At 36.1% G+C, this 16,198-nt stretch overlaps 1 protein-coding gene and 1 non-coding gene across 3 annotated transcripts in view; one reads left to right on the top strand and one right to left on the bottom strand.

Annotated features, from left to right (window-relative positions):
* Window positions 1-16,198, bottom strand: part of March1 (membrane associated ring-CH-type finger 1) — an 870,419-nt gene that overhangs the window by 603,892 nt on the left and 250,329 nt on the right. The window lies entirely within an intron of this gene.
* On the top strand, window positions 3,125-3,249 carry LOC111816651. The gene has a single exon (XR_002821003.1). It is a non-coding gene; the product is annotated as a U6atac minor spliceosomal RNA (small nuclear RNA).

The raw sequence follows: 16,198 nt of genomic DNA, 5'->3' as shown, positions 1-16,198 counted from the left end.
TGGAAGTGCTTATTTTGGTAATGAAAAACTATCTAAAGACATAATAGACTGTTTTAATTGATACTTGGTCACTAAGACCAAAGTTTCCTTCAAAGGTGGGTTATAATCTGTTTGCTCCAGAATTGCTTCATTCCTTTGTGAAAAGTCAGGTCTGAGTCCTCTGGCAAATTAAAGGACTTAATTTCAAGAAGTGATAATCTTAATCCTACCTTTTAACACAGAGCCCAAATAATTTTATTCACATGAAACCTGTATTTAAATTCTTGAAGATAGTGACAGCTATATGTTTTCTTTAGATCTTCAATATCCATTAAAAATTGTGTGTATCCGGTACACAGACCCAAACTATACCATCTAATTAAAATTTATTCTCACTTCAGTAGGAAAGTGGTTGCAGAGTAGTGTCATAGAGAAAAAAGGGAAAGCTCAAACCCTTGTCACACATGCCCTAACTTAATTCAAGAGTTTTCTCCATTATAGCCACATATTTGTTCATAGGTGCATTATGAATACCCACAATATACTATGGATACTCTAAGCTTAAAAGATAATCTCTCATTGTATTTTCAAGTTTTCTCAGTATTTATACAGGGAAAGTAGCAGGTTTGTGCAAAGGCACAATGGCTTGCAGAAGGTTTGTACATAAGTACTGGTGTCAAGATTAGAAGTCAATTCATCTGGTACTAGGATTTTTCTTTCCATTGTTTCTAAGTTGCTTTTTATATCCCATATGTATGCTCATGCATAAAATAATTCATTTTACATGGATAGAAATTCTTTAAAACTATAATATTAATTTACAATATTAGAATACCATTGTGCTCTGTGTTTACATATCACAGTATTACTAATTTATGTTTTAAAAAATCCTAAAATAAAGGCATTGAAAATAAATTTTTTAAACTGGTGTTAAAATAATTGGAACAATATTTGTATAATTAAATTATTCACAATTAAACAAAACATTATTCAACATTAAACAGAATATTTTTCCTTAAGAGGTAAAGATTTCATAAGTTTTGAATACTAATTGTTTTATTTTAAAAAAAATGATTCCATGTTTCTGATTTATTCTACTACCCATTGCATCAGCTTCTTAGATCTGCAGTACCAAAATACCCCAAGCTAGCATTTGAAATACAAAAACCTATCATTCACAATTTTAGAAGCTTGAAATCAAGACCTCAGCATAGCCATGCTTTCTCTGTAACTGGCAAGTGAACTCTTCCTTGCCTCATTCCTGCTTCCGATTTGTCAGTGGCCGCCGGCGTTTCCTGACTGTAGGTGGCCAGCCGCGTTCTCCATCTTCACCCTGGCGTGGTGCTGTGCTGCGTGCCTACGTCTGGCCATGGCCGTCTTCTAGAAGGACCCAGTCATACTGGATTTGACCCGTTCCCTCCCCTCAGGAGACCTCACCTCAACTCATCACATCTGTAACGACCCCATTTCCAAATAAAACCACACCGCAAGACACTGGGGCTGAGAACTTTAGCATACTTTGGGTTTTGTTTGTTTACGTTTAGTAGGGGGAGTACTAGTAATGACTCAACTTGCAGCACACTTGGAGGAGAAAGTCAACTTCAATAGCAAAGCCCATTAACAATTTTCCAACGTTCCTTCTGATGATTCTTCAGAAGCATGTCTGAGTCCTCTCTATTCTTGGTAATTGCCTCTACAGTCATTTGGCTAAATTCAGCAAGAACCTACAGGGACTTCTCTGTCCGCACTTGGTGCTATATTCCAGACCGAATACAAATGACTAGTTCTTCTATATTTGACACATGTTTTATCAGTGGCACATTTAGAAAGTGGTAGGGCTGGCCAAATAGTTCAGCAGATTAAAGTGCCTGTGAGCAGGTACAGGGGCCAGGAGCTCAATCCCCAGGCCTGCTGTGTGGGCCTCGCCCCCGTGGCATGCTGAGAAGGTGATTGAGACTGGGCTTGATGGTGCACGCCTGCAATCCCAGCACTTGAGAAGCTGTAAACAGGCGGATCACTATCAGTCAGATCTAATAGCGAGATGCTGAACAGCCTGTAGAAAGGTTGAAAGAAAGAAATAGGCTAATTTTTTAGTTAACTAAGAAAAGATTCTTTGTAACTGCATTTTAATACCTAATCAGATGAGGGTGGTATGTTGTGGTCAGGAATTCAAGCACAGTTTTGAGGAGGACAAATTCACTTGTAAAATGCTAATTCCTAGACACTTTTGCACTTGTGTTTTATAAAGGAGATTTGAACCACATATGTAGGATGCAGAAAGTGAGACAGGTGCTCACTTTCTGATGCTCTGACCTCACTGTTTTGCAGTGAGCCTTTTTCTCCAGCCAAACTGACCGGCTGGATCCCATTTTGTTGTTTCTGCTCCTATGTTTGTCCCAACCTTTCTTCACCAAAAGCGACTTCTCCCACTGCCACTGCTTTACTATTTTTTTTAAATGAAAGAACTAAATCTGAATGACATCTTCACATGAGTCTCTCTGCTTCTGAGAATCATTACCCTCATAAACCTGCCTCTCAGCAATAATCACACTACTCAGAAATGTTATATGGAAATTTTAAAAATATATGTGTGCTTCTCCATGCCAAGTTTCACAACGCTTAAGATTCTAACACAGCATTGCAGTTAAAAACAGGTTCTGCCATCAGATAAAATCTACATCGTGAGTAAGGTAATTATGGCCCAATTATTTAATTTACTCCACTCTTGCTCCTCTAACACAAAATGGATATAGTAAATAACTGGCAGGTATTCTGTAAGTATCAAATACTGCAAATGCAATTGATGCTAAACAGTGAATTAGAAGTTAAGATCAATAGCAGAAATATTTCTTGCATCTCTGTTAGATATATAAGCTGTCATATACAGTTTTATCTATCACAAAAATGTCTTTACAAGGAAAGAATGAATTAAACTTTTTATAATTTTTTAGAATAAATTTAACGTTTCCTGTCTTTTATCTAAATGGTATATACAGGAGATAGAAATAAAGAATTGAAAACAGAACAAGTTTGGTATTTTGTTACTTTATTTACATTGAACTTAAAAAAAAAAAAAAAGAAAGAAATAGTAGAAATGTAAAAGAAGGCAAGCAGTCCAAGCAGGCTTTCCTAATGTCAGGAAATCATGTTGTATGAAAGGAAAGAAGGCTAGCACTCCCCTTGACAAGGATGGAAGAGGCCCTCAGGCCTGACAACACACATATATTAAGGTATTGCCACCTACTTCATGGCGTCTAATGTCAGAAAGTCAAGAGGGCTTCCCTACATGTCTGTCATTACAGCAGCTTCTCCATGTTAGCTTGTGCACTAGTGCAGGTGGTGCTTGTGAAAGTGTGCAAACAAGCTCATAACATACGTGCCAAAGAATTATAAATGAAACACTTATGAGGCATTTCTTAGGGAAATGATTGGGGTTGGAAGAAATGTAAGATGGCACATATAATACACGGAAAGAATTGAACAGAGTCAGTTTGGAATCTAGACCCTATTTCTGCCCATTATGAGTTCCCTGACTCTAGAAAATGGTGTCATTTTTTGGAAGCCATTCTTCAACTATAATAAGTGTACAGTAAGCACTGTGAATGAATATATGACATTCAATATGTTAGCCTACAAAAATCTTTGAAAAACATTATTTATTCTTCATGACATATTTCTTATTGAGCAAGGACCCAGCCTTACTATTTTTCTTAATGCAACACTAAAAAAAAAAAACCCCATTTTTATTATTCTTTGGTGGTACACACTATGGATACCACCCTAAGTACAGATGAATTCTAAAGACTTTATGCTCTTAATTTCATATTTTATTATATCAAAATCTAATCTGACAAGATTTCTGATATGACTATTAGAATATTAGAAAACATATTAGAAAATAGTTTACATTTAAGAGACATAAAATACCTATCATCAAAAAAACAAATAATATTTATAAAAAAAAACACTTTAGGTACAATTTTTATATGCTGCTTTTGAAATAAAACAGAAAGCATGATCCAAAAAGGAGCACACAAAGTCAAACCCTGACAGCTGGGTTCTCTTCTTCCCTACCCCCCACCTCCAGCTGACAGGCGCACTTTCATCGTGGCCCCGCTTAAGGCAAAGCTTATCCTTGCAACTTTAAAGCCTATGTCAAGTAAAGAATTTTAAAGAAGGCAGACTACACAATTAAAGGACAAGAAATCTCAGACCTAATAAAAGTAAAATTGGCTCTATGGTCTTTACAAAGGACCTACCTAGTACAAATGACCCAGAGATAAGAACAAAATTATATTCCCCATCCAGCACTTTGTCTTACAAAGCACATTAGAGGACAGTCCAACTGAAATCAATTCTCAGGACTGGATACAATTAGTAGGAGCATTGTTTTAAATCTCTCCATGTGACTTCAAAACAATGAGAGCAATTAATAATAATACTCAATCCAAAATTTAAACGCAAGTAGAAACCCGGAGTAAATCACTGATGAGATATATGTATCCCTGAACGATGTCAGCGGCCCCAATGACTGATGATATTGTCTTATATCATTAGGGTAATTATGAGGCCACAAAAAATTGAATTCCTGTCTTCATAGCCTTGTGAAGATTAAAGGATAAGAAACAAACCTTGAAGCCTCTTTGAAGGAGAGTATTTAAAAGAAGAAATTCACTTTACATATCTGGGCCACGTAATTGTTATAAACATACTTTAAGATGTATATATGCATATACCTATTTTGCTACTAAAATAATAACACTGTGAGCCATTTCTCATGTAGTCTGATATTTAGTAAGGATTTATTCATAGTATTCTTTGACACACAGTACACTGATGTGCCTGCAACAAATCATGCTTCAATAACTCTTTGTTTTGTTGGTAAAACTCTTTACGTGGATTGTGTATATTTCTAGGAATTAAATGCCTAGGAATAAATACTTTCTGTTCAATCTAAAATTTATTATTAGCCTCACTAACATCATATACTACTTTCTATCATATCAGAGAATTACTGGACTTCAATCACAATGCTTTTGTAAAGATGAATTAAAATACATGTTGATAGATAGCATTATTTTTTAAATGACCTCTTTCACTCTCTCTCTTTTTTTTTTTTTTTTTTTTCAGTACCAGGGCTTAAACTCAGGACTCTGTGCTTGTCAGGCAAGCACTTATTCTACTGAGCTATCTCCCTGGGTCCCCTATTTCTCTTTAATATAAAAATAATTCAATCCCCAGTTCTTCCAAAAATAAATAAATAAATTAATTAATTAAAAATAACAATGAGTAAGTAGGATTCTCTTCAGTTTTCTTCATTTCTTTATCTACTGAGTCATTGGAGAAATTCTTCTAGAATAATAGAATCAATACAAGGGAAAGAAACCAGGCTATGAGTGAAACTGTATTCATGAAAGTTAGTCATGTAGAGAACTCAGGAAACAGGTAACAAAAGAGGATCAGATACTTCCAAATAACCCATGTGAATCTACAGATTCCGTAATTAAGGAAGATACAGTCAGAGCGATAGTTCACGAATTTTTTCTAGTAAAAGCTACAACTAAACACAATTGCTGTTATATACCAGTAGCTGTGGATTGAATAGGTGTGTCTTTTCAAAATGTGCATGCTTGAAACTCCATCCAGCCCCTCACGTGGCTATAGTGAATATATTTGAAGATAAGGGCCTCTGTGAAGTACTTAGGTCTAAATGAGGTCATAAGGGTGAGGCCCTGGTAAGAGAACTAACATCCTTTTAAGAAGAGATGTGAAAGTGCTCCCCTTTCCCACCCCCTCCTTGCTCTCTCTCTCACACAGTGGCAGGGTGCTCTCTGTGAGCTGGAAAGGAAATCTCCTCAGAACTCAACCATGCTACAACCATGATCTCAGAAGACCCACCTCCAGAACTGTGAAAAATTTCTGTTGTTGAAATCACTCCACTGTGCTATTCATAATTGCAACTTGTGGTAAATGATCTACATTTTTTAATTCCACTTGATTAAATGGGCAGTATCTGTAAGTTACTTATTAAACAATCATTGACAGAGTAAACATGCATGACATAAAAGAGCCTGTATTTTGGATCTACAAGAGATGGGTATAGAGTGGGTGTGAAGTAGAACTTGACTTCTGATTGTCCTGAGGACACTAAATGCTGCGCCTTTCCTCACTCTGAGATTGTCAGTCACACTGGAGTCATGGTCTCCCACCCCTTCCTCCAAGTACAGCGAGTCACTGAGGTCCTCATGAACACAGAACCAAAGAGTAGAAGAGTAAAAGACTGTCCTAGTGGTGTTTTTCCTCCTGTGTTAGTTGAAGCTTACATACACAAATAACTACAGCAGCTGAATATGCTTGGCAAATAAGGCAGCAACTCATTTTCAAAGAATTCTTAAAATGTAATTCATGCAAGAAACAGAGACTGATAGATTCAGCTTTTAACGAGGCATACTCTCCCTGGAATTGGGGATAAGAAATTCAAAGAATTGTATGCCTATCAAAAATCAACCTGGGGATAGAATTCCATCAGCCTAATAAGGACTCTTGCCTTTGAAGTGCTCCCTTTGTCTCTTCATGCTTTTTCCTCTGGCACCCTTATTTCATGAACAAGATGATAAATATATAGGCATATTGGGTGAGGTTGTTCAGTCTAATAAAATCCCATCAGAGCCCAAATGAAGTGTGAAGCTAGTTAAATGATTTTCATTATTTCCTCACTTATATAATCAAGTTATCCAAAAAATCTTATATCAGAATGCTGAGTGCTTGAAAAAGTGTCCACAAATTACCAAGAAAATAACTAGTCTCATAACTGTCATTCACTTTAGAATGTGTTCTCTTAGGATAATAACAATTTATAAACCTCAAGGAGAGAAATAGGAGCTATATACACAAGGCATATAATATTATGTTCCTATGAAAGACCAAGAACTTTCAACATGTTTAGAAAGTGCAAAGCTATGCCACCCAGGCATTTTGGGCACTGGTGATGGTTACTGTGCCATTGGGAGCTTGGTTCAACAGCCAACCTTTCCCACTTTCCATCTCTGCTTGAGAGAATGACTCATTCGTGCAGTGACCTATACATCATTTTCAGCCAGAGAACACAGTCACGCTATTTAAAGCTACTTGGTGAACAAAGTTTCCATCACCTCCACAACACATGCATTTACCCTTCATTTAACAGTGGCAAATCATATGTCACTTTCTGGCCAGTTTTCCATGCTCCTATTGCTTCCTGTATTTCCAGCCAGCTTAATTGGACTCAGGTGTATTTTGACAGCCAAAATTCTCAGCTATCTTCACAGAAAGGCAGGTGTCCAAGAAAACCAAAAGAGAGAGAAAAAAGAGAAAACTGAAGGCATAGCACGTCTGGCCTGTGACTATCAGCCAGCTCTGAGTATGAAAATTTACATTTTATTTTTATGAAAATGGTAAGCACATTTGGTAGAAAAATCGAATATGCCGTCCTAAACATATAATGAATTAAACTTCTTAGTGATGATCATAGAAAACCTTGGCACACAAATTTTCCAAGGGTATAATTTCTTATGAAATTTGAAAGGAACTATTTACCTCCAATTGTTTTTAAAGAAAATACAGTTAGAATTTGTGATAAGTGGGTAGTACAAGTTGTGTTTTCCTTAACTTCAGGATCACCAAAAGCATTATTATCATCGCTAATGTCATCAATAAGTTATTTATTGAGGCGGGGGAAGGGATAGCATCATACAGCTACTACAGTGGCAGAGATTAAATAAAAGTGTATCTCAGGTGCCATGCACCTAGTAAGTAGGTAGTAAACATCAGACCTTTCACGATTGTTTCCCTAAGAGAGCAGACACTAGTTTTGATAGGAGGACCAAGGCATGCCCTTTATGATCATAGTAGGAGAAGACTTTCTGGTGTCACTGTGGCTGCAGTATGGGGCACAATTATTTAAATGTGATTTGAAAAAAGTCACATATGAAATACATTGGGAAGGACACAGGAAAGTTAGCTAAATGGCAGGAGGAAGTTTTTTTCAGAACTAATGGAACAAATCCCTGTGGAGGTGAAAGGAAATGCAATCCAGAGCACTGGGGGAAGCCGCGAGGATGTGCTGGCTGGCATGAAAAATTTATTTGTGTTCACAGGCCACCGATGTTCATGATTAATTGTGATGGCTCCTTTGTACTTCAGTACAGGTGTCAGAAAAGATCTGATGAGATTAATTTAAAATTACATAATTAATTATTGCTGCTTAGCATTATAATAGAGTTCTCCAATTAGAAAAAAGTGCTTATTTTGTATTCAACCAATTATCTTTAAATGTTTGTTTTATTAAATAAATATTAAAGTTAGTTGAATGCTAAGTATAATTAGACAAACAGGAAAGAAGTGTCACTTATGTATTTATATTCACAATACTTTTGCCCTTTCTGTAAATACTGTTTTATCATTTATTTCAATAGTGAATTTACAATATGAGTATTAAAAAGTTTATAAATTCTATCACCACAATTGGTAAGAAAAACACATGATTATTTATAAATTTCAGAGTTTCCATCACTTTTATTTACTCTTGCAAAAGAGAAATATACAATATGAGTATTAAAAAGCTTAAAAATTCTATCACCACAAATGGTAAAAAAAAAAAGTGATTTATAAATTTCATTGTTTCCATCAATTTCATTTACTCTTGCCATAGAGAAATGACTATATAAAGAAGCAACTGTAACAATAACCTAATAGAGTAAAAATACAATGAATGGGGCTGGGAAGATGGCTCAGTGGAATAAGCGCTTCCCTGGCAAGCTCAAGGGCCTGAGTTCAATCTCAAGTTCTGGAAAAAAACAAACAATAATGCATATGTGTCTGTTTACTACTTGCTTTTAGACTGTATTGCTGTGTCTTCAAGTTATGCCAAGTTATGCCACTTATTATGCTTTTAAAATTAAATGACTGGAAAATTCTAGAAATGATTATTTTTCATATAATCTTTTAAGTGTTTTTAAATATCAAACTATACACAACTTTAAAGTAAGAGTATATTCCTTTTCTGCAGCTTATTAAGACAGGAAAGAAAAATCTAGAAACCAAAGACTGCATGAATTGAAGCATCACTTCAAATAATAATGAATTACAAAACAATGCTCACCATCGAGTTCCCCACTACACAAATTTTTCCCATCATCTAAATGTTTCTTCATGCTGGAAGTGCAGACTGAGAAAAGCCAGGGCATCAAGCCTCACAAATGCGATAGGCCGGAAGTTTTCTCAACCAATATGCAAATGTGAGCTAATGAAACAATCATGTGAGCTAAGAGACAAGTCAGTTTTCACCAGTTTTTCTAATACTGTATGAAGAATAACATCCCTATTCCACTACACAACATTATATTCTGTTGGGGAGAATTTACGATTGGTCTGTTCATCTTGTCTGCTCCACGGTCTCTATATCACAGCAAGTCCATCCAACAACCATTGGGGTTGCATGGCATAGAGAAGTAAGAGGCCGAACTGCAATCCTTGTGGAGCCATCACAACAACCACTCACGTCTACTCACACTCCTTGCTTAGCTACTGCGGCCCTCCATCGCCCCTCATGCTCTCACGTGTTTTAGAGTAAGAGCTACAACTTATAATTTGTATGGTTTCATTCCTATGGTTTAGAATAGAAAGGAGGAGCAAACTGTGAAAATAAAGTTGAAACCTATAAGAAATATGAATTCCTGTTTATGAGGTCATAAATATAGCATATCTTTCCTAGTAAACATTTAATTGTTGAATTAAGATGAATGCCAGAAAGTAGCATTTGCAGAAACCTAAAGTATCTTTTCATTCCCAATGAGTTAATATAAAACTTTAAGTCGTGCTTGTGCTTCTTAGAATATGCTAAGCTGATTGAGTTTACTAAAGATTTATTCATCACTAGCATCTCCTCTCACATAGAAAGGCTTTGACAAAACTATAATAAAATGCCAAAGAAGTACACAGAACAATCTATATGCTTCAAGTCTGTGATTTACATCCATAAAGGATATCAGATCATAAAAAAGAAACACCTGGTAAGTTCCATATTACACAAAGCTACTCGATTTTCACTTCCTTTTAGCTTCCTACATAAGAACATACAAGAATATCTCCTTAAAAATTAAAGGGCCTGGGGAAATAGCTCAGTGGTGCAGTTCCTGTCTGACAAGCACAAGGTCTTCAGTTCAATTCCTGGTTCCAAAATATAAAAAATAAAAATGAAAGGGAAATAAAGGATAAGCAAAGGATAAAAGTGAAGGCAAATATATGTATGTAAATATCTTAAATTATTTAGAATATTTGAAATATACTATTCTTTTTGTATTGATAGATTGCTATATAAAGGACTTCTTAAAAATTTCTCACTATAATGCTTCACAGAAGCCTTAAAGCTGAAACCCAACTGAGCAAAAACTTAACAATGCACTATGGGTAATTTATGAATAAGCAAGCAGCCAAGTACTTATTTCCAAATACTGAACATTAGCATTTAAATCTCTATTTCCATTTTTTGGGAGCAATTTAAAAATAGACTTCAGAACAGAGAAGATGTACTTCTTAACTGACAACTTTTTTTTAAGATCTGAAATAAGAAAACTGATAGCAGGGGCTGGGGAGATGGCTCAGTGGAATAAGAGCTTCCCTGGCAAGTGCAAGGGCCTGAGTTCAATCCCCGGTTCCACCAAAAAAAAAAAAAAAGAAGAAGAAGAAAAAAGAAAACTGATAGCAAATAGGATATTTAAAAGAGATTTACCAAAAATTAATAGTTGGTTTTCTCTTATTTATCCAATTTTATTTGGTTGCCAGTGGATTTTATTAGGACCAATTCTTAGACTATTTTCAAGCCAAAACTGAGTGAGGTTGACTATCTGATCTGGGTGTCTTCAGTACAAATGAATTTCTTCAGGGGTAAATCTGACAAAGTGTTAAGCTAAAATAATCATGGCGGATATAATTCTACTCTTATCTCTCTGACAAATTTTCTAAGTGCCATTTTATAGCTACACAACATGATTAGGGAGCCTTTGTGGAAAGGCAAATATACCATAGAAATTTGAAACTCTGTTCATCAGCCTTCTAACAGTCTTCACTAGGAAAAACTAGTCAGTAGTTCCTTCTCAGTTAAGATAAGAGAATGCAAAGACTGCGTTTGCTACGGTGGCTCAGCAGACACTGGGACTCAAATGTGCCAATGGGCCCAAGTGTAACAAACCCATAGTGCAAAAAACAATGGAGGAAGGACACTGAGATGATGGCAAAATTACCCGCGAGGACACTGAAACATTGCCCACAGCTGCGGGGCCTCCCTGCAGCCACTTACACAGGGAAAAAGTTCTACATAAGTAATGAAAGTGGTTGAAGTAAACAGCAAAAAAATGACTATGTCTAAGGAACCTGAGGCCTTCCTTTCTTACTTCCTTGTTTCCTTTCTTTCCAGAATTATTTGCTTAGTGCTCTACATCAGAACGGTGTGAGGCATCAGAAACGCAACAGCTCTGTTGTTCCCCAAACGGTAAGGGCTTCAGAAACAGGAAGAGACAGGACAGGTGAAGAAGGTGCCATACCTTGACATGGCTCCTCCGCCCCTCCCCCCTTCCCCTCTCTCTGGCTCTTCTTTCTGCTTCTCTTTCTCCTCCTTCTCCTGGCCAGGTGAGGTCAATCCTTAGTAGTTGGGGGTTTCCCTGAAGCATATAAGGCTCAGCTTTTTTAACTGGGTGAAAATTCAAACTGAGCAATGTAAGTAATCTAAGTAACCTTATGCTTAAAATATTTAACCATAAAATACTTCTTTTAAAATAGATACACTATGTAAAAACAGTAAATGGTTGTATACTTGTGCCTAATAACCATATCATCCTCTTTAAAAAACACTGTCTAGGTTACTCTTCTCTTGTTGCTGGGACAAATATGTGACACCCAAAATTAGGGAAGGAAAGGCTTATTTAGCTCACAGTCACTGGAGGTTTCAGTCCATACTCAACTGGCTCCAAGGCAGAGTGGCACGCAGCAGAGAGAGCAGCCTTTCATGGTGGTGGTAAAGAGCAGAGAGCAAAGGCAGTAGCAGAAGCTCAGGCAGGCAGCCAGCCAGCCTCTCATGCCTCCTTGTATCACAATGCAAATTACCTGCCCCAGGCAGGTGCAGCACCCACACCCACAGTAATCAATCACAGACTCCAAAAGCCATTCCAAGATTGCATGAGTTTAGACACAAACCATAACAAACACTGACCTCAAAAACTAATTATGGAAAAATTATTTTGGAAGTAAAAAAAGGCTGCCCATTTTAGAAGGCATTACTAGTTAGCTCATGGCCCACAACATTGAGAAAAGTTAGTTTCTTTTCCCAAACACACATTGTAAGATCCTATATTCTAAGTCATTCAAATAGTAAATGGAAGAACAAAAGCCTGTACAGCCTCCCATTTAGAATATGTTTTGAACTGCAACAGGAGCAAGGCTAATTATACTAGCTGCGCTTCTTACTTTCTCTGAATTTGCATAAACCTCAATCTATTTGAACATCAAGTTTCTTTTCTTTGTAGTTCAGAAGATAATATTAGCAGCATATATTCTGTATTTGTGCAAATGAAATAATAAATGTCGAACATTACGTGTAGTGTCTAGCAGTTAATGTTATTATAATTATTGTATTATTGCAAAATTCTCTTTAATTAATTTATATTTATCAAAGGTAAGACAATGCAAACCCTTCAGATATGAATCTAGATATAGACTCAAAATCTTGTCTCTTGTTTTCCCATAGATTCCTGCATTAATAGTTTTAATGGTAAAACTTAGATCTTCTCAATAGTCTCTATTGTACTGTTTTCCCCAAAGCAATTTCAAGTAAAATTCACTTTCACAAGGCTCTACTATAATGATCTCTCTCTCTCTCTCTCTCTCTCTCTCTCTCTCTCTCTCTCTCACTCTCTCTCTCTCCACACACACCAACACACAAAACACTTGTTCTATTTTCTGGAGAACCCTAATACACTCATGTATATTTCTAAATTGCTTTCATTCCAGACTTAATAACCTAGCAGTATTTCTTAGTAACTTAGCAACATCTGAAATTATATCTATCTATTCTAATCAACCCAAATGCCAAAAGAAAGTAATCTACATTTTCTGAAACATGAGACTAAAACATGATTTGAAGTACCCATTTGTCGATAAAAGATAAAGAAATACATTCAGGTACAACTTTTAAAGGCTTTCTGGTAGCTAAAATTATTAGTGTGACCTGAAAGCCCCTCATAATATCGCATTTGCTTTATTCTTCTAGAATCACAAAAGCAGTTCTTACTAAATATGGTCCGTGTGTCAACAACTCAAGTGGTTGAGTGAGACACAATTATTCGCTATGTGCTCTTAAAGTATTGACATAATACAGACCATGATGCTTGTATAGATAGAAGGAAAATAACCTCAAATATAAGCCATCTTAACATTTAATTGGCCTAAAATAATTAACTCCGTTGGGACAAAATATACAAGTATAGTATCAGGAAATCAAAAAATGAACTAGGACCAGACCCCCCCCAAAAAAAATATATATATATGTCAAAAAACTTGAGAATCCAAACCAAAGTCTTTATCAAAAGGAAAGAAATAACAGAGTTCATTTTTATGTTGCTAATTTCATTTTCTTTCCAACAGCTGCCTCATGGAAGTATCTTCATTAGAGACTCTGGTAATGGTTTAATTTTATAGCTCTTCTATGATTCTGAATAACCAAGTAGAAGGTCCTTTAGAAAACATACTTAGTTTCAGAATGATCATTGTGACTACAATAAGGCTGTGTAATTACATAAATTAGATTTTTCCATTGCTTTTTGTCTTAAATTGAATTTGCTGTACATATAAATGGACATCTGTGCATAATTGGTTTGATAAACATATATGAAAATTAAATTAGATATGCATATATCCAGATGTATCACACCTATAATACACATGTGTACGTATATCACATATGTATGATACATTCATTTATGATATATCCATGTATTTCAAATTGATTATGTAGAGAGGATATAACAGAATATATTTCTTACACTGGTGGAGTGAATAATTTATAATCAGGCTGCATAAATACACACATGAGTGATATGCAGTCTATGCAGTCCAGGTAGCCTTTACTGATAATTACCCATTAGGGCTCGTATTATAGTGCAACCAGACAATTATAGGAATTTGTCCCCCTCTTTTTTACACCTCTGACTTCTGGAACAACACTGCATAGAGAATCAACTTATCAATTCTAATCAAAATTTTATGAGTGTATATTCCACACGTATTACTTCACACAAGTAGCTTTCCTATAGCTGAAACATATTGTTTTGCATAATATAGTAACACTTAAAATATTAATGTTTATTGCCAGAAATCACATAGTTTAGAAGTACAGAATGCAGGATCTTTCACAATCGATTGCAATTATGAAACATGAAGAATCTAATGAGCAAATATGGTTGTTTATGCCTGTAATCCAGCATTTGGAATGCTGAGGCAGGAAGAGCGCTTCTAGAAGGAGGCCAGGCTGTGCTACTCAGTGAGTGCAAAACCATCTGGAACGAAATACTCTCAAGTCTGTGTACATAGAATGAAGCACATGCCTTCCACAGCTCAAGACAGCAAAACTTCCTGGAATTAAGGTAAAATGGTAAGATGCTTTTCTCTCCAAGATGGTAGGGATTTTAGTAGAGAATGCAGGACACTAGACGTGAGTTAAATGCCAGTCAGCTTTAGTGCTGACATCTTGTAAGCAACGTACTTCTTACAGAAGAAAAAATGGTCTTATCGGAAGTAAAGGGTTCTTATTTGCATAATTTCAAGAAAAATATCATGTTAGCATGCATGTGAATTTCTGTGCATGAGCATATGTGCTTGTGTGTGTGTGTGTGAGAGAGAGAGAGAGAGAGAGAGAAAGAGAGAGAGAGAGAGAGAGAGAGAGAGAGAGAGAGAGAGAGATCGCAGGGCACAAGAGAGGTGGGTATAAGCATAAAGCGTAATCCTGTTACTGCTCAGGTCACAAAACCAGAAAATTAATGCTCCACCTTCATTGGTCAGAAAAGACAGCAATTCATTCATTAGAGTCCCTCACGCGTGGCAATCTGTGCAAGAAGGAATGTCACACGCATTGTCTTCTGGGTCTACCACAGAAAATTGATGCACACTGATTCTTTCACATCCCTGAACCTGAAAGGTTTCCTGAAAACACATTGAACCCAATCAGTTTCATAATTCGAAACCTGCTGTATCTCTAAATGCAAACAACTCCACTATAATAAAATTCTCTCTTCCTGCTTATAACTTGGGACCTACATGCTTTAAGTGTTGTGATGGCTTTGTTGGTGAAGACGTAATGGTTTTGAACAAGGTAACCTCAGTTTGGAGTTGTCCGCTCCCTGCACCAACCCAAAGGCTCTTATTCATCCAGGTTACACAGAAAAATCTCTGGGCAAGAGATGACACTTAAACAGAGGGATAACTGACAGAAATTTTTGCAAAGTAGGGAGAAAACAGCAGCAAAGTAATGGGTCCAGTAAAGACCGGGATCTTCTGAAGGAAAGTAAAGAACTGATATAAGCTACAAGCACAGGTTCACGGTGGACGTAATGATGCAAGCAAAGTTTCACTTCTTTGATTTAGAAATGTATTAATTATTGAAGATGTCCTATTAATCAGCTTGGAAAGTGTCTCATTGATATTTGTTTCTCAACAAAATTAAAAAAGAGAATGAGGGAAAACATGTTTGTGTATACTCAGGTATAGTTATATCTATATAATCCTAATCATTATAGCATATTAAAGGAAACATTATTATAAAAAAAAATTTTAGGGGCCAGGGAAATGGCTCGGTAGAATAAGTGCTTGCCTAGCAAGCACAAGGACATGAGTTCAAAACCCCGGTTCCACAAAAATACATAAATAAATAAATAAATATAAAAATAAAACAATTTTAACTAATAAGGTAGCAGAGAAAGGACTGTAATTAGCCATGGTCTTCCAGCAGACTAGAGCAGTTCAAGCAGTAAGTGACACGTCTCTGCCTACCACAGGAAACTACTGAGAACTTACGGTGCTAAGTTTTTTTTTTTTTTTTTATAAAGCTTTAAATGTCACCACAAATTTAATTTTTATGCCATATATGAAGGAGTTAATATTTTCTCTCTCTCTCTCTCTCTCTCTCTCTCTCTCT

Source organism: Octodon degus, unplaced genomic scaffold (genome assembly GCF_000260255.1).
Source record: "Octodon degus isolate 3935 unplaced genomic scaffold, OctDeg1.0 scaffold00036, whole genome shotgun sequence".
Lineage (NCBI taxonomy): Eukaryota > Metazoa > Chordata > Mammalia > Rodentia > Octodontidae > Octodon > Octodon degus.
This window is presented reverse-complemented; position numbering and strand designations above follow the sequence as displayed.